Here is a 14,947-nt window from a genome sequence, read left to right as displayed (position 1 = left end):
TTATGGCCGTACGTCAGCATCTTTGTTTTCCTGGAGTAATACAGCAGACATAAAAGTCTTTAGAGTTCTGCTCATCTTACTTTTGATTTGTTTTTGTGTGTCCAATGACACTTTTGGGATATCTGAGTTGATATATTTAAAAATTTCAGACAATAACAATGAAGGAAAAAAAAATTTCTCTAGGCTTTTTTTGCTCAAACGCCACATATTTTCATCAAATTTACCTAGTAAATCACTGTGTTTAATCACAACACAAAAGTGTGATTAATGTGATATATATTTTTTTAATAAATTAAAGGCCTTAATTAAAAAAAATGTTCTAAATGTTCAGTTTTGTGTGTAAATTTAATTTGTGATTATTCACAGATAATAAGTGGTTGGCAAATACTGTAACTAAAAAAAAGAAAATATCGCGATTAATCACGATTAATTTTTTTCCAGGTTTACAATTATTATTATTATTTTCTTATAAATCAATTTCCGGCCCTACTTTTTATTGGTTATTTTAACTCAGGAAAAAAAACATAATTTGAGTTAAAATGAGACGACTATTGACAAAAATATGTGTATTATTCCAAAAAATACCCCAAATCGTGTCCAATATAAGTAATTGGGTTAAAAAAAATAACCCAAATATTTTGGAGTATAACAGATTTTTTTATGCATTGTTTAAACATTCTTATATTGTTGCAAACATGTAATCTTTAGGAGCTCAGAATGATGTTTGCTCTGGAAGCCACTTGGACACATGAAACTGCCACAAATTATGGGCAACTTTTTAGTTGGAGCAACAATTATTGAAAGTTGTCAACCAGATTAATGTTCATACGGCCTTAGTTCTATCTTATATCTACCAGTTAAAGTTGTTTTATGTTTATTTAAATTCAGATCGACAGTTAGGTATGAGTAACAGAAGTGAAGGAAAGGTGAGTCAAAGTGAAAAGTCTGCAGGTTTTCATCCCACAAGCTTTAATGAAGGCAGTCAGTAACTGTGTTAAAGTACCTGAGACGGGATCATTCGCCCCCAAACGTTAATGCTCCCTGACGCCTGAGCTGCCACTATCAAAGATGCATCAGCCAGGCCTTTTTGATTCAAGCCCCTTTTGATCATCAAACATCTTTGTTGCATTTTCAGTTTTGCATTTCCCAGTCCAGCTGTCAGGATGGCTGAGAGTTAATGACTTTTTCATGAAAATGTGTACAAAAGTGGAAGTTTGATGGAGTTGGAGTCAAACTCCTGCAGCAGCTGGAAGTTTTTCAGGGATCTCGTTGAAAAACGTTTAGGATTCTTGCAGCGTTTTTTTGAACAGAATCCAAAGTATTTAGTCCACAATCTGAAGCTCTGGGGCCACATGTGGCTCTTTGATCCCTCTTCTGTCACGCTCTGGTTGAATAACATATTAATAACATATTTTGAATTTTAATAAGCATTTTTGGACTAAACGACAAAAAAAGTTTACTGATCTAATTTTGTATTGTATTGATCTAATTGACAAACGGTTGCCAGGCACTTGACTACAATACCCATAATGCTCCAAAGATCCATCAAACATTCCAGCATTGAAGTTTACCAAAGTAGAACATTTGGACACATTTTTAAACACCATGTGCCACAAACAAATCATTGAAATTAAGTGCAACCACTCCAATCATATTTTGATAGATTTTCTTAGTCGTCTTTTAATTATGACATTTTCATTTTCAGACAAAGTTTTATAAATTTATGTCGTTTTCCAAGATATAGTTTCTGCAGAGTGGCAGCAATTTATCATAAATTTACCTCTCAGTTGTGGCAGGAACGTTGGATCAGAGCAACCCCGCCCCCGTTCCCGTCCTTGTTGCTGAGACCTAAGAACGGAGCGCCTAATGTATTTTCTACGTCACAAAAAAGCTCTTTTTCAATTGGTCAATTTTTTGTCTGCTCCCTGATTCACAACATTTGATAAAAAATAAATACTAATATTGAGCTTGAATTTCTTTATATAAGTCCTCCACCATCAGAAAATGCCACCAAATTAGGTTCAAACACCAAAAATATAATTTTTATCAGAGTGAGTCTTTAGGGTAAACTGGATTATAAGGTGCACCATATATTATTAAATAAAATAAGAGATTTTAAGTCTACAAAAAGGTAAAAAAAAACAAAAAAACTATGATATATGTGATACAGTGTCTTTTATTTTGAAAGGAAGTCAAATAAACTTCTGTCATAATTTATAAACTACTTCATATTCAAATATTAAAAATATCTCTACATCTTTATTTCAATTAAGTACAATAAAACCAAAAGTTTCTTCATCATAATAACAATAACCTAAATGCTAATCAGTGTCTTATTTTGAAAATTCAACCCCGATGGCTCCATAGTGTTGAAGGTTGCAGACCCCTGATTCAGTCAAAGAGAAAAAGCTTCAAAACTGGGTCAAAGTCTGCACTGCAAGTTAAAGTGAAGGTGATTGACGGCATTGTGCAGGAGGCACAAAAGTGTGTGTTTGTGTGTAATTGCGGCGGCGGCGGCTGCCAGGAGAGACGAGTGATGACAGCAGTGAGCCATGTCAGCTTAGTACCATTAGATGAATTATTCACCCCATCAGTCAGTCTGGCTCTGGACATTAGGAGGAGCAGGTTTGACAGTCTCAGTCCAGCTGTTTCGGCTTCACCATCTCCGGTGCAACTCCTGCCATAGAACCAGAACCGAGCCTGAGTGATGAAGCATTACCGGTTTTTGCTTTAAATGCCGCTGTTTCTTCCCATCTGTTCTTGCTGAACACCCTTTTCTCTGTAAATACACAAAACCACCTAAACGCATCTGCTCAGCTGGAAAGTTCTCATTGTTGCTCAGCGGCAAAACATTATTTGAACAAGAAACCAAACCACGGTCGGTACCAGTACCCTAACAAAGTACCAGTGCCCTAACCCAGCACTGGGCGTGATACTGGACGTGGTACCAGATGTGGTATCGAACCAGTCGCAGTACCTGATGCGAGCCGTGGCCAGACGCAGTACCGGACGTGAACCGGTATTGGGTTAGGGATATGCGTCATTTCCATTGAGCGGTCCAGACCGGACTGGACTTTTAAGCATTTCAATTACAACATGGACCGACTGGTATAATTTCTGGTCCTCCGTCAGACGTAGGTCCATGGAAAAATGGACTGGAGGGCGGAGCTTCTGTCGTCACATGATGTAACCCACTGATTGGTGGAAAAGGTTTTACGACAACAGCAAGCGTCCGACCAGCACCTTTCCTGACTCAAGATCCAAACCGAAAGTTTTGCCCTCTTTTCGCTTGCACAGAAGAATATGTTCTCTATATACTGTTTTCCCCCTTATTCGTGGTGGTTGGGGACCAGAGACACGGCAAATCCACAAATACAGAGACACATACCCTGATTCCGTCTGTGTCTCACCCGACCCAGGCCGAAGATTGTCCGTCATCAAGGTTCTCTATCGCTGTAGTCGCACCGTTTTGATGCACAGCGATGTCATCAGTCTAAGCCCGCTTTGATGGTCCAACGCTCTCTTGAATTGCCCGGACCGTTCTAAACCGGCCAAGACGGGACTGGTCTGGTCCGTACCGCTCAGTGTACTGGTGCGCTTCGCGTCCTGGTACTGGACCAGAGGTTAGGACCCTTGATTTAATGGGAACAGCCAGCAAAACAAAAAATGAATTTTTGATGTGGGGGGTCCCTTAACCAAATGTCAATATGTGACAACTTGGGAATGGGAATGTGATGTGTACATCTTGTGTGTTTGCTATGACTTGTCTCCCGCAGCATACCCATTGGAAAAAATCTTCATGAACATTTTCTCACTACAGGCTCATCTATAATCATTTACAATCTTTATAGTTCATGCCCTGTAAAGGTTTGCTAATTTTTCACCTGCAGACAGCTCGTATCCACCTATAAGGGCAGTTCTGGTCCCATGATGGACTCGTGAGCTGTCCAGGGTGTACTGTACCCTTTAGCAGATGGGTCAGGTCTAGTGACCCTATGACCTTAAATTCAAGTAAAGCAGGTTCAGAGGATAAAAAGATATAATTGACATGGCCATTATTAAAAACAATCTGTAGGAATGTGAACAGTGCAGTTTTAGTTTATTTTTTTCTAATTTAAAAATGCAAAGTGCTTCCATGTCTTCATCTTTTTAAATAATTCACCCTATTCAGTTTGCTAAAAAGTTAATCTGCATCCAAATTTCTGGCTACAAGCAAAGAAAAACATTTTTTACGCACAGACCAGAGATCCTCTGAGCTTTCGCGAGTGACAAACTGCTCTGGACCTGACAGCTCCCTTCACCACACGCTCCAGAGTGGCGTGCAGACATGGAAGCGTCCCTGCAGGGCCACAGAAGCTTCACTCCTTTACCTTCCCGTGGCGCGTCTGCTCCTGCGGCGGCGGACTCAGAGGATGTTTTCTGACCTGCTCCTGAGGTGTTGATGCCGAAGTGACAGTGATGAATTACCTCCACGCGCCATGACCTCCGGCGGTACATTTGCACCTCTGTAATTGAATCTTTGCACCTTTCTTTTTCTACCTGCAGTCTATTTTCAGGCCAGACGCGGCAAACTCAGACGACTGCAGGTGACTCCAATCAATAGGAAATTAAATTTGTTTTTGGCAGTTTCCAAAATCCGAAAGGTCACATTCTTGTAGAACCTGCTGTAAACAGTGGAATGAATGCGGGAAATGACAATACAGCAATAAAATATGCATGCAGCTGCACTTTCTATTTTGAACAAGGCTGCAAACATTTAAATATTCATTCGAACGACAGCCTGAAATGTACCGAATGTGATGAAGGCTAAAAGCCATCAGTTATATTTCAAGATGCTTTTAGTGTCTCTTCCTGCGGTCCTTAAAGGAGAGATCTGACTTTGTTAGCAATGTTTAAAAAAACATCTTGTAACATATGCAAATACAAATATCTGTTAGTTAATCAATGCATGTTCCATCTACAAATCACTGAAGTGTTTTCAATGTTTTGTCATTCAGCAAATGGCTTAATGGGAAGGTGAAGCGTGGGGGTGGGGCGGGAAGTGTTTTCTTTCGACGGCGTCATGAAATATTCAGCTGAGCGTGCAGACGCTGAAATGATTTTATCACCTGATTCATTGGAACCTGCTGGACGGATGCTGATGGAGTGCTGGGAGATGAGGCCTTCCAGCCCTCCACTGAGGAGCGCAATGAAGCCTGAATCAAACTGACGTTCTTCATAACAAGACTTGGCTGCAAACAACTAATGAACAACCAACAACAATCGTGTGTTAATCTGAGGAGGCTTTTTTTTTAAATACACGTTGAAATCAAATCTTTTAAAATTCAATTATCTTAAATGCATTTTGTTTCCCATTAAAGCTGCACTCCGATCATCCTTTGATTTACTTTAAAAGCGTTTCCAGAGATTTTTGGCCAAAATAATTTTTAAAAACTGTTGTTTTTTAGCATATAGTTTCTGCAGAGCAGCAGGAATTCGTTTGAAATCCACCTCTGCAACATGGATGCGTAGTAAGCCCACCCCTACTTCCCATCATCTATTTGTTCACACGCCCTCCTGATAGTCTAAGGCACAACCTCAACGTAACATTACCGGTGTAACAAAAATGGCGAACAATATTGAAGCTTCGTGGACTTTTAGCTTTACCTGTCATCCTGTCTGTGGTATTACTTGGAACCAGCTGTCTGCCCGTTTGTGACAAAAAATGTTGTTTTTTTTTTCCCTATTTCTGGAATTTCGATAAAGTTCTATGTGGAACGGAAACACAACTACTCTTAGTAGCTGCAACACTGTTAGTGTAGACTGGAGGTCTGCAACCTTCACCAGTAAAAGAGCTGTTTTTGGCTTATTTTCTACAGATCTAAACTTAGCAGGAGCTGCAAAGTCTTATTTTGATACTGCTGTGCTTTCATTACTATGTATTTTTTAATACTAAATATGAATTAGAATAGCAATTATTATGCTTCTTTTGTGCCATGAATAAAAAACATAAATATAAAAACAAACACATTTTCTCTAAATTATTTTTTACGTATGACAGAAATTTCCTTTCAAAATAAAACCAGGATAATCCCAGTGCACTGGACAGCATTTGATAATATGTGCTTTAAACTAAAAGAATCAGACTTTTTACCAAGTTTTGCTTAGTATTTGAGCAAACAAGACCTCTTCAGGTCAGAGGGGATGTAAAAGCCTTTATATAGCAAATCTTCAAGGTGCCATAAATTTATGAACACAATTAATTTTAATTGAATAAATTTTAATTTAGTTACCTTTACTTGAAAAAATTAAGATCAAGACAGATGGGAACAATACTTTGATTTACAGCAGATCCATTTAAATTTCTGCCACGGCTCCAACGCTCATCATCATCTATCAAAGGAGACATCGGCATCTCATTCAGGCCATGGAGCGGCGAGCTACGTGGGAGCAGCTATGGATGGAGAGATTTGGGGAAATCTTCATTGGTGATTTTACAGGGGAGCTGTTGCTCCAACGATTCTGCTAAACTTTGATGAGCTGTGATGCTGTGGGACCTATTGTGGGGCCCGCTGTAAGTGTGGTATCCAGTTGTTGTTCATGTGACACATTTATTTTGAAAAGTTTTGCGAAATATGCCAGTTTTGCGAAATATGCCACTTTCTGCGAAATATGCCACTTTCTATGTGCCTCAAAAACTACCACCTCCTCCTAGCATTGACTGTATACGAGAGTTGGACTGGTCCCATTGCATTCCAAACAGGAAGTACCCGCTAGCTCCAAGAAGCCAACATCCCATAGACTCCTGTAAAGAAATAAATAGTTATTACTGTCATTTTATTTGCCATAATATTAAATCTTGCTGTGATACAATTTAATGGATGGATTTACCATTAGGTGAAAATACACTGAAAAAAGTGAATTTTAGATTAATTAACAAAAGTTCTGTAATTTGCTACACTTTAAATTATTAGTTTTTATCAAATTAAAATTTAAGTTCATGCTTTGCTCAGTTTAAAAAATGTAATTTGATAAAAGCTAATATTTTTAACATATTAATTACATAACTTTTGTGAATTGATCCAATGTTTCACTAGATGATTAGCTTCGGCCCCTCGACACCCCAAGATGAACACTTAAAACGATGCCTAAAATCATTTCAATGCTCATGATATTTTAATTCTGTCATAAAAACGCATAAATCACTGAACTGGCAGAACAAGGCCTCCCCCGTCCCTCTGCAGGAATGGAATATTCCGTGAATTGGCGAGCAGAAAGAGATGATGAAGATGAAGCGTAGCGTTCCACACAACAGCAATGAAAATGATCACAATTATTATATTGTTAAGGCAAAAAAAAAGAAAAGAAAAAAAAGGATTAATACAAAAAGGCTGAAGTCTACATGTTATTGCTCGCCTGGGGCTCCCAAACTACTAAGTCTGCCCCGTTTGTGACTAAAAACTTACAAAACAAGCCAAGATAATCCATAAAACGGTTCAAAATATTTGTATTAATGATGATAGATTTGCAGAAGAGTAAATCGTGTGAGGCTGGTCCCCTTCCTGTAGAAGACAGAGAGCAAAAACAACATCTTGCTGCCACGTCCAAAAATGACAAATCTCCCGACAGAACGTTTGTTTCTGAGTTTATCAGCCTACCATACTGAAAATATCATATATGGAAGGCTGTGTTATTCATAGTGTGCATTCCCTCCCCTCCCCGCCCTCCTCTATTTCCTGTCTCCAAATGTCAACCCATCAGAAATCTCATCTCCTCTCCAGCATCAAACGGCAAGCCTCCCTAACTGGCATGCTGCTCACTGGAGAGTCAATTTCAGGAGAGGCCAAGATGAAACAAATCTGCCATAAATAAATTTCCACTTATAATATATCAGCATGTTCTTGTTGTTCTGCCGTCTTCCTGGATAAATAAACATGCGCTGGGGCCTGGTTTCCCTCCGTTTTTCTGCGTGGAGTAATTCTTTTCTTTCCCACTTTTGGGATTTTTGTTTTCTAGGATTTGTGTATCCAGAAAAACGGTCAACCTTGCATAAAGTTCCTATCAAGCTTATTCTCATTTTACCTCACGACAGGTCTCTGGGAAGTCATTAATTGTGTTAATTTGAGCCCGTCCTTGGATGTTGTTTGGGTGCGGGGGCCGCTCGGCGCTCCGTGACCTCCGTCTCTCCACGGGGGAGCCCCCCACAGCCTGCAGCTTCAAAGCTGAGACTCCAGGATCCTGAAAATAGCGCTGCAAAAAAAAAGGGGGAGAAAAGTGCGGGACCATATGCCGTTCCTTCTGGACATGAAGCTAAATGATCTAATTAAATTAAACGTGAAGTTCTACACGAGGACGACAAAAGCCCGTCTCGCTGAGAGGCGTTTCAAAGTCACATTGTTTGCCGACGCCTCAAAGCCATATCTCACATATTAGGATCCTGTTCGCCTCACATGACAAAGATTCTGTTGTTTCCTTTAATGAATCTTTAATATTTATGATTTCACACTGGGAATTCATTCTAGAAAGCCCTTTTTTCCCTGTCTCCAGTGAAGCAAAAGACGCTCCAACATATCCCGCCACGCTAATGACAATTATTTGAATATTATTCCAAGGCTGAGCCCTCGACTCATGTGTTATTTACCTGCATGCCTGCAGGGAAAGCATCGCCGGCTACGTGGCAGATTTACACATCAAACATCTCCCGTGCTTTCCCTTCTTTTCTTCTAAGTTTTTTTTTTTCCAACCATCTGCTCTTATCGCCGAGCTCACCTCCCCTCTAATCCTTTCCACTTCATTTCTTTTCGACTCTTCTTAAGACTCTTCTGCCCCCTCCAAACAAAAGACGGTCTGATCTTTCTAATCTCTCCACTGTAATCATCTAAAAATGAGATCTAAATGAATAATTAGATTTACAGGGTCTGCTCTACGTCTAATTAAATTTGAGCGCCCGCACAAACGACTGTCTAGGGAGGCTGTCAACTCCCATAAGCCATTGCAGGTGTTTTAAGACACACAAAAGTCAAGGTTTTTAAATGCATGGTCCCTTTTTAAACTCATATTTGAATCATTTTAGATTCATAAAATGAATTAATGGGTAACACAACAGGAGGGTTGGAGGATGACTCCACTCTCAGCCCAGTTTTGAAAAGTGCAGGGGGCGGGCTGAACGGAGGAGGAGTGGTTTAAATCTGTGATTGATAGTAACACTGAGGTTAGCTTAAGTAACGTGGTCACTTGCGTCCTCAATATGTAGAGTGAGACAGAGCAAAGGGATGCTAGTATTTTCCTGGATTTGAGGATTTTTATACTCTACCTTCTCCCGAGGCAGACGCTCATGGTCCAGACAGAAAGGAACCGTGTCTGAGTGGTAAAATGCTGCTAGCATCATAAGCTAATAGAGGCTAACATATTAAGCAATCCTGAGTCAAGCGTTTATAGCTAATCCATCATCAGGATTTAATGCCAATTTCTCTGTTCCCTAACATCCGAGTCCACTTGAAGGTTGTGCGAGCCGGAAGATGTTTGATAATCAAAGGCAAAACACCAACGAGCCATGCTAAAGCTAACACGATAACGACCGTTTTAGACTATAATTTTAGGAAGTTTATTTTAAATTGTCCAAAATGTGGCAAGGATGACCAGATAACACTTTTAAAGCTGCATTTATAGAGATCAACAGACAAAAAAAGTTGATTTGGACCCTTTACGACTACTACTGGGTTGCCGTCTGTTCTTTGGTCCCTAAAAAGATATAAAACTACATTTTAAAATAATTTTGTTTTCATCAAGAAAAAATAAGTAACTGAAGTATCTAACATATGAGCTGATACTGCTATATAAGCGCTTTTATTGTAACATTTCAGATCAAAATAATTTTAAAATGTTTTATGCTAGTCATCAAAACCATAAACTTATGAATTTAGAATTTTTACCTACATTTAAAACTAAAGACTCAGGGGAAAGGTTCAAAGTCTGCCATTGTTGTCAAAAAAGTCTTCGGGGTCGACCTCAAAGCATCTTGGGATATGGGGAACGTAGAAGGATTTGCCAGACCAATCCTTGAAATTGGGAAAAAGAAGGCCGTATTTGAAGGAGTCGTTGAATTTGGACAGTGGCGTTGTGACATAAGCGGCCGACAAATGCAGCCCAGGAAGGACATAGCTCCTGAATTTGGACACAAATGTCTTTCTGTGGACTTTCACGAACTCTGTTCTTCATTCCAACTGGAATTTAAAAGTATCATTTGGATGAGTGTTGAAATAACTTCTAAATCAACCATTAAAGAGCCATTCCGATCATCTTTTGATCCATTTTCAAAGTGTTCCTAGTGGTCCTTTATTTATGATTATACTGTTTTAAGCCAGAATTACAAAATGTGTCGTTTTCTATAACAAAAATTCCACATAAAAAAAAAAAAAAGTCACCTTAGAGTTGGTGCGGAGTAACTCCACCCCTCTTCCCCTTGCTTCGCTGAGAGCTCTCTGTTTACACGCTCCCCCACTATCTAACAACCCCTCACACCCCCACCTATCCCACCTTTGAGTCAGATGTAACAAATACAATCTTTTTCAAACGGTATTTTTTCATCTGTTCCTGATTCACAACGATTTGAATAAAGAAATACTAAGAAATGCAATTTTAAGCAAAATTTTTTTCAAATATGTTCTCAATCATCAGAAAAATAGCACTAGAACAGAATGTGTCTTTATTGTCCTTTCAAGAACTGAATCCAAATGAAAATCTTCACTATTTTCTTGCTCAATTAAATCATTTAATTTAGGCTGAACTTTTATTTTCTCCATGGCAAAAGCAAATGGACTTTCATTCAGATTCACTTTTGAAATCTTTTCTGCTTTAAGAAAAGCTGTTCTGCAATAATTCATATCCTTCCATCCCACAATAAGTCTGTCGAGGGTGGAATTCAACGTAGCTTTAATTCTGCTATAAATGATAAAAGCAGAGCAGGTTCTACTAAAGGGAAAGCCAACTATAATATATTTGGTCAGCCGGGGGGCCAGTGCACGTGTGCACCAAACTGTTTTCCCGTTTAACAAAAATCATGTGTATCATTGTGTTTAAATGAGGTTTTGTTGCATCCCTGTTGAAGGTCAGAGGTCAAAGCAAGGTTCTTTTATGTTCTGACCAGCAGTAACTCTTAACTCTTAAGAATATTTGCTTTTTCGCCGATATTGGTGTCATAGTTGTTCATTAAACTACATTTCTATTTGTTAATAAACTACTTTTTTTAGCTTATTCTTCAACTAATTTGTTGTTTTTTGCTAGCTTTAGCCTCAGATTTAGTGTATTATTGCAGGAAAAACAGTTTTTCTAGTTATATTCTGCTTCTAAAAATGTTTGAGTTATTTTTACATTCTCAGAAGACTGTACTGGGGGGGATCGCAGTGTCCTTTATAGCGTGTCATCAAAAATAGCCACAGACGTGCACTGTAGTTTGACGTGTGGCCTTCAGCTGCCAGGCCAGTTCCAACAAACCATCAGCTTAGTCCAGTTATTTTCCATTAAACCATGAAAGATAGTCGCATTGCATGATGGGTAGTCATCAAATCTGGTTATTCTCTTCAGGTTTGAGATGTGTGAAATGTAGTTTGTTAATGATACAGGGTTCAAACAAAAGATAAATTAAGTCATTTATTAAATAATGCAAAAATCATTTATTTAAAGGTTATTTTCCTACAAAAACGACACTTTTATTGTCATTAGAGTTTATTGACTCATTTATCGTCATTCTGGGGCTTCATTTAGATTACATTCATTATCAGTTTGGTGGAACATTCATAGACTTTTACTAATGTTTAGCTGGAGATGAACTTTTCCAACCTTTAGTTTTACATTCTGGCCTAAATCCTAAAAACATGTTTTAAAAATACGACCTCATATTAGCTGAATCACAGCTTACTGGGGACGTCTGGTTCCAACATGGTGACAGACATACTGTGGAAAAATGGTGATAGATTGATTTGAACTGGAAGTAAGTCGTTTTATCATGGGTGATGTCACAGTCCCTATATCCAGTTCTTTATATACAGTCAGTGGTTGGATCACATCTTTGGGAGAAACTCTGAATAAATGACACCCAAAAGTTGTAACATCTGTAAAAATACAAAAGTTTCTGTGCACCCAGGTTTATATTTATCTAAATATGAAAGTCAGTTGGTGTTTTTGAGTTAAAAAGTAGGATTTTAAGTCGTTCTTATAACAGTAACTTTTTTTTGCCCTCTGTTTTCACAGTTGCACTGAACTGTCAATTTCTTCCATACCTGCTGAACAAACTGTCTTATCTAGCTCTACTTCCTGTCGACTTCACTGTGACTCATTCCAGACTTAGTACACTTCCAGGACTTTTTTTTATTTTTTTTAAATTGCCCCTTTTCCACAGTATAATTGGATGTGCTAATGATGGAGGACCTGGAGCTGTGAGATGATGGGTAAAGTCTGTGGAAATATAATGACTGTTTTGGCCCAGAGAGAACACTGGAGATGATTTGATGCTGTCGGAGCCGCCGAAACATGAAAATGTGGAGGAAAAGAGGAGCAGTGGCTGCTCTGTGCCGACTTTGGGACAGATTTACAGTCGGGACCAAATTAGCAAACGGCTGCAAATTATAAACGGGATACTCCGGGATGAGAAGTCCTAAAACTACAAACACAGACACTGTTCGCTCATTTTACAGATGACCACAGACGTCACAGCAGATAAAGCAGTTAATACGCAAACTACAATAGAAAACAATTTGAGGATTTAATTGGAAGAAACTCTTATCAGGTCAACTTCAGATGCTCCATTAGTACCTATCTTTTTAATTGTTTACTCTGGCTATTAACAGTTTTAAATGAGTTGATGGTGACAGAACTTTATTCTCATTATGAGTCATAAATGCACCACTTGTTGCCAAAGAATATCAAACAACAAAGACTTGTATGCTCTGCAGAGAAATGTTCTCGGAAATAAACAAAAAATACATTTGAACGTATCTGTTTTTCACCAATTCAATAGTTTCTATGCACTGAAGTACAACCTTAGACAGAATAGAAACTGGTAAAACGTATGGGTGCATTATGGGGGATTTTCCAGGTTGAGTAGTGAACTAGACAGTAGATACGACGGGAGTTTGTTTTTCCTAGTGACTGCATAATAGAACTGGAATGAGTGACTCCTCCCCCCTTGCATTGAAAACAGGAAGTACCTCCTGGGCTATGTCCGAATTCCCACCCGTATTACTAACTACTAAAAAAACCTAGTAAAAGACTATCTAGTGCAATGGAACTTAACATCAATTCACACACCATAATCAATCCTTTTTTTTTTTTTTTTACGGGGTTATGACGCCACCAATTTCACAAAGTGAAAGTCTAATCAATTTTACGACATCTGCTTATGAATCCACCGGGTTGTGATGATGAAAATGTGTTAAAAAATTACATTTAAACACTTTTTTTTCCAAAAATTGTTCAAATGCCATGCATTGTGGTCTATATTCACCAATGTAGTGACTTATGGGAAATTTCAAGGGCACTCGATTTTGGAGTTATTCTATTTGTCAGAATAACCATTCTCGCTCTGATACCTTTTTTTTTTTAACATCTTGTTAATCTGATTTTTTTAAGTTATTTTTTTCTCTATCACAAGTTATTCACGTTCTAAACTGACCAATCAGTGGAAGGGGTGTGGCCCTCGAACAAGCTTACTCATAACTGGCGACAGTACTTGCTGTAGAATCATTTACTTTGATCGACTTAGACCAATCACTGTCGTCTGGCTCCAACATGGCGACGTTTGTATTGCTGAAAAATGGAGACCTAATTGGCAACATTTCGCTTTATGGGTGACGTCACACTTGCTCAGTCCAGTTCTCTTACATGTTTCAATACACATTTTAATATATGGCCCACAAATCAAAACATAAAACATTTGATGATATGATAGAGGTGTAACGATTCATTTCAACAACATAGTTAACTAAACTATTCATAATTGATATTGGTTCATTTTGAATGATCTAATTCACTGACTTAAAATGGAACCAGGACATTTTTAGCCAAAACGTCAACTCAGAGTGAAATACCTGGTACTGATCAGGTTAAGTTTTCCAGATTCAATGTATTTCTTGTGAGATAATCAAGTGTAAATTGATTATGTGGACAAACAAACAAGTAAACAAGAATTAATGTCAAATCCATTCACATTTTGGTTTAATAAAGTTCAGCCGCTGTTGTGTTTTTCCAAATAAAATAATACAAAGAGAAAATTATTGGAAAATTTTACCACACTGTCACATGTCTGTCTCCAATCATTGTACTATAATGATGAATTGATCATTTTTTGCTGCTATCACTTGTGGGTTGTCTGCTGTGATCCAATTGGTCGTTTTTAAGTTATAGTAAGAAGATAGTCCTTTATTCGTCCCACGGTGGGGAAATTTCAGGGTTACGGCAGCATTACAAATACAAAAATTAGACAATATACATATTGAGAGCAAAGTAATTGTGCGAAGATAAAAAAATAAAAAAAAGAAAGATGAAAGAAGAAGCAATTGCACTGTGGATATGAATTATGTTACAGAAATTGCACAACGTATTTTTTAATTCTAATTTAAATATTTTCCAAGATGGATTCGATTATCAATTCATTTCATTTTGAAATGATTTTATAATGATATTGGTCAATTCGTTTTAATTCTACCCCAGACAGATCGCTCTGGTTGGGTTTTAGGAATATAAATTGATGAATCGATGAATTAATTATTTAATTATTACTTCCCTAGTAATCTTTGCTCAGTGTCATACTTTTGTTATTTTAAAATGTTGAGCACAACAACAGTACAAACCTTTGTAGAAACTTTTTTCTAGTTGTTTCATTTTTTTTCAATTTAAAGCCAAAAAAACGGTGGTAAAGAAGCTGGGATAGGCTCCAGCAACCTTTGTGACTATATTCAGGTCTCAGCATGTT

The sequence above is a fragment of the Oryzias melastigma genome, linkage group LG12 (genome assembly GCF_002922805.2).
Source record: "Oryzias melastigma strain HK-1 linkage group LG12, ASM292280v2, whole genome shotgun sequence".
Taxonomy (NCBI): domain Eukaryota; kingdom Metazoa; phylum Chordata; class Actinopteri; order Beloniformes; family Adrianichthyidae; genus Oryzias; species Oryzias melastigma.
This window is presented reverse-complemented; position numbering follows the sequence as displayed.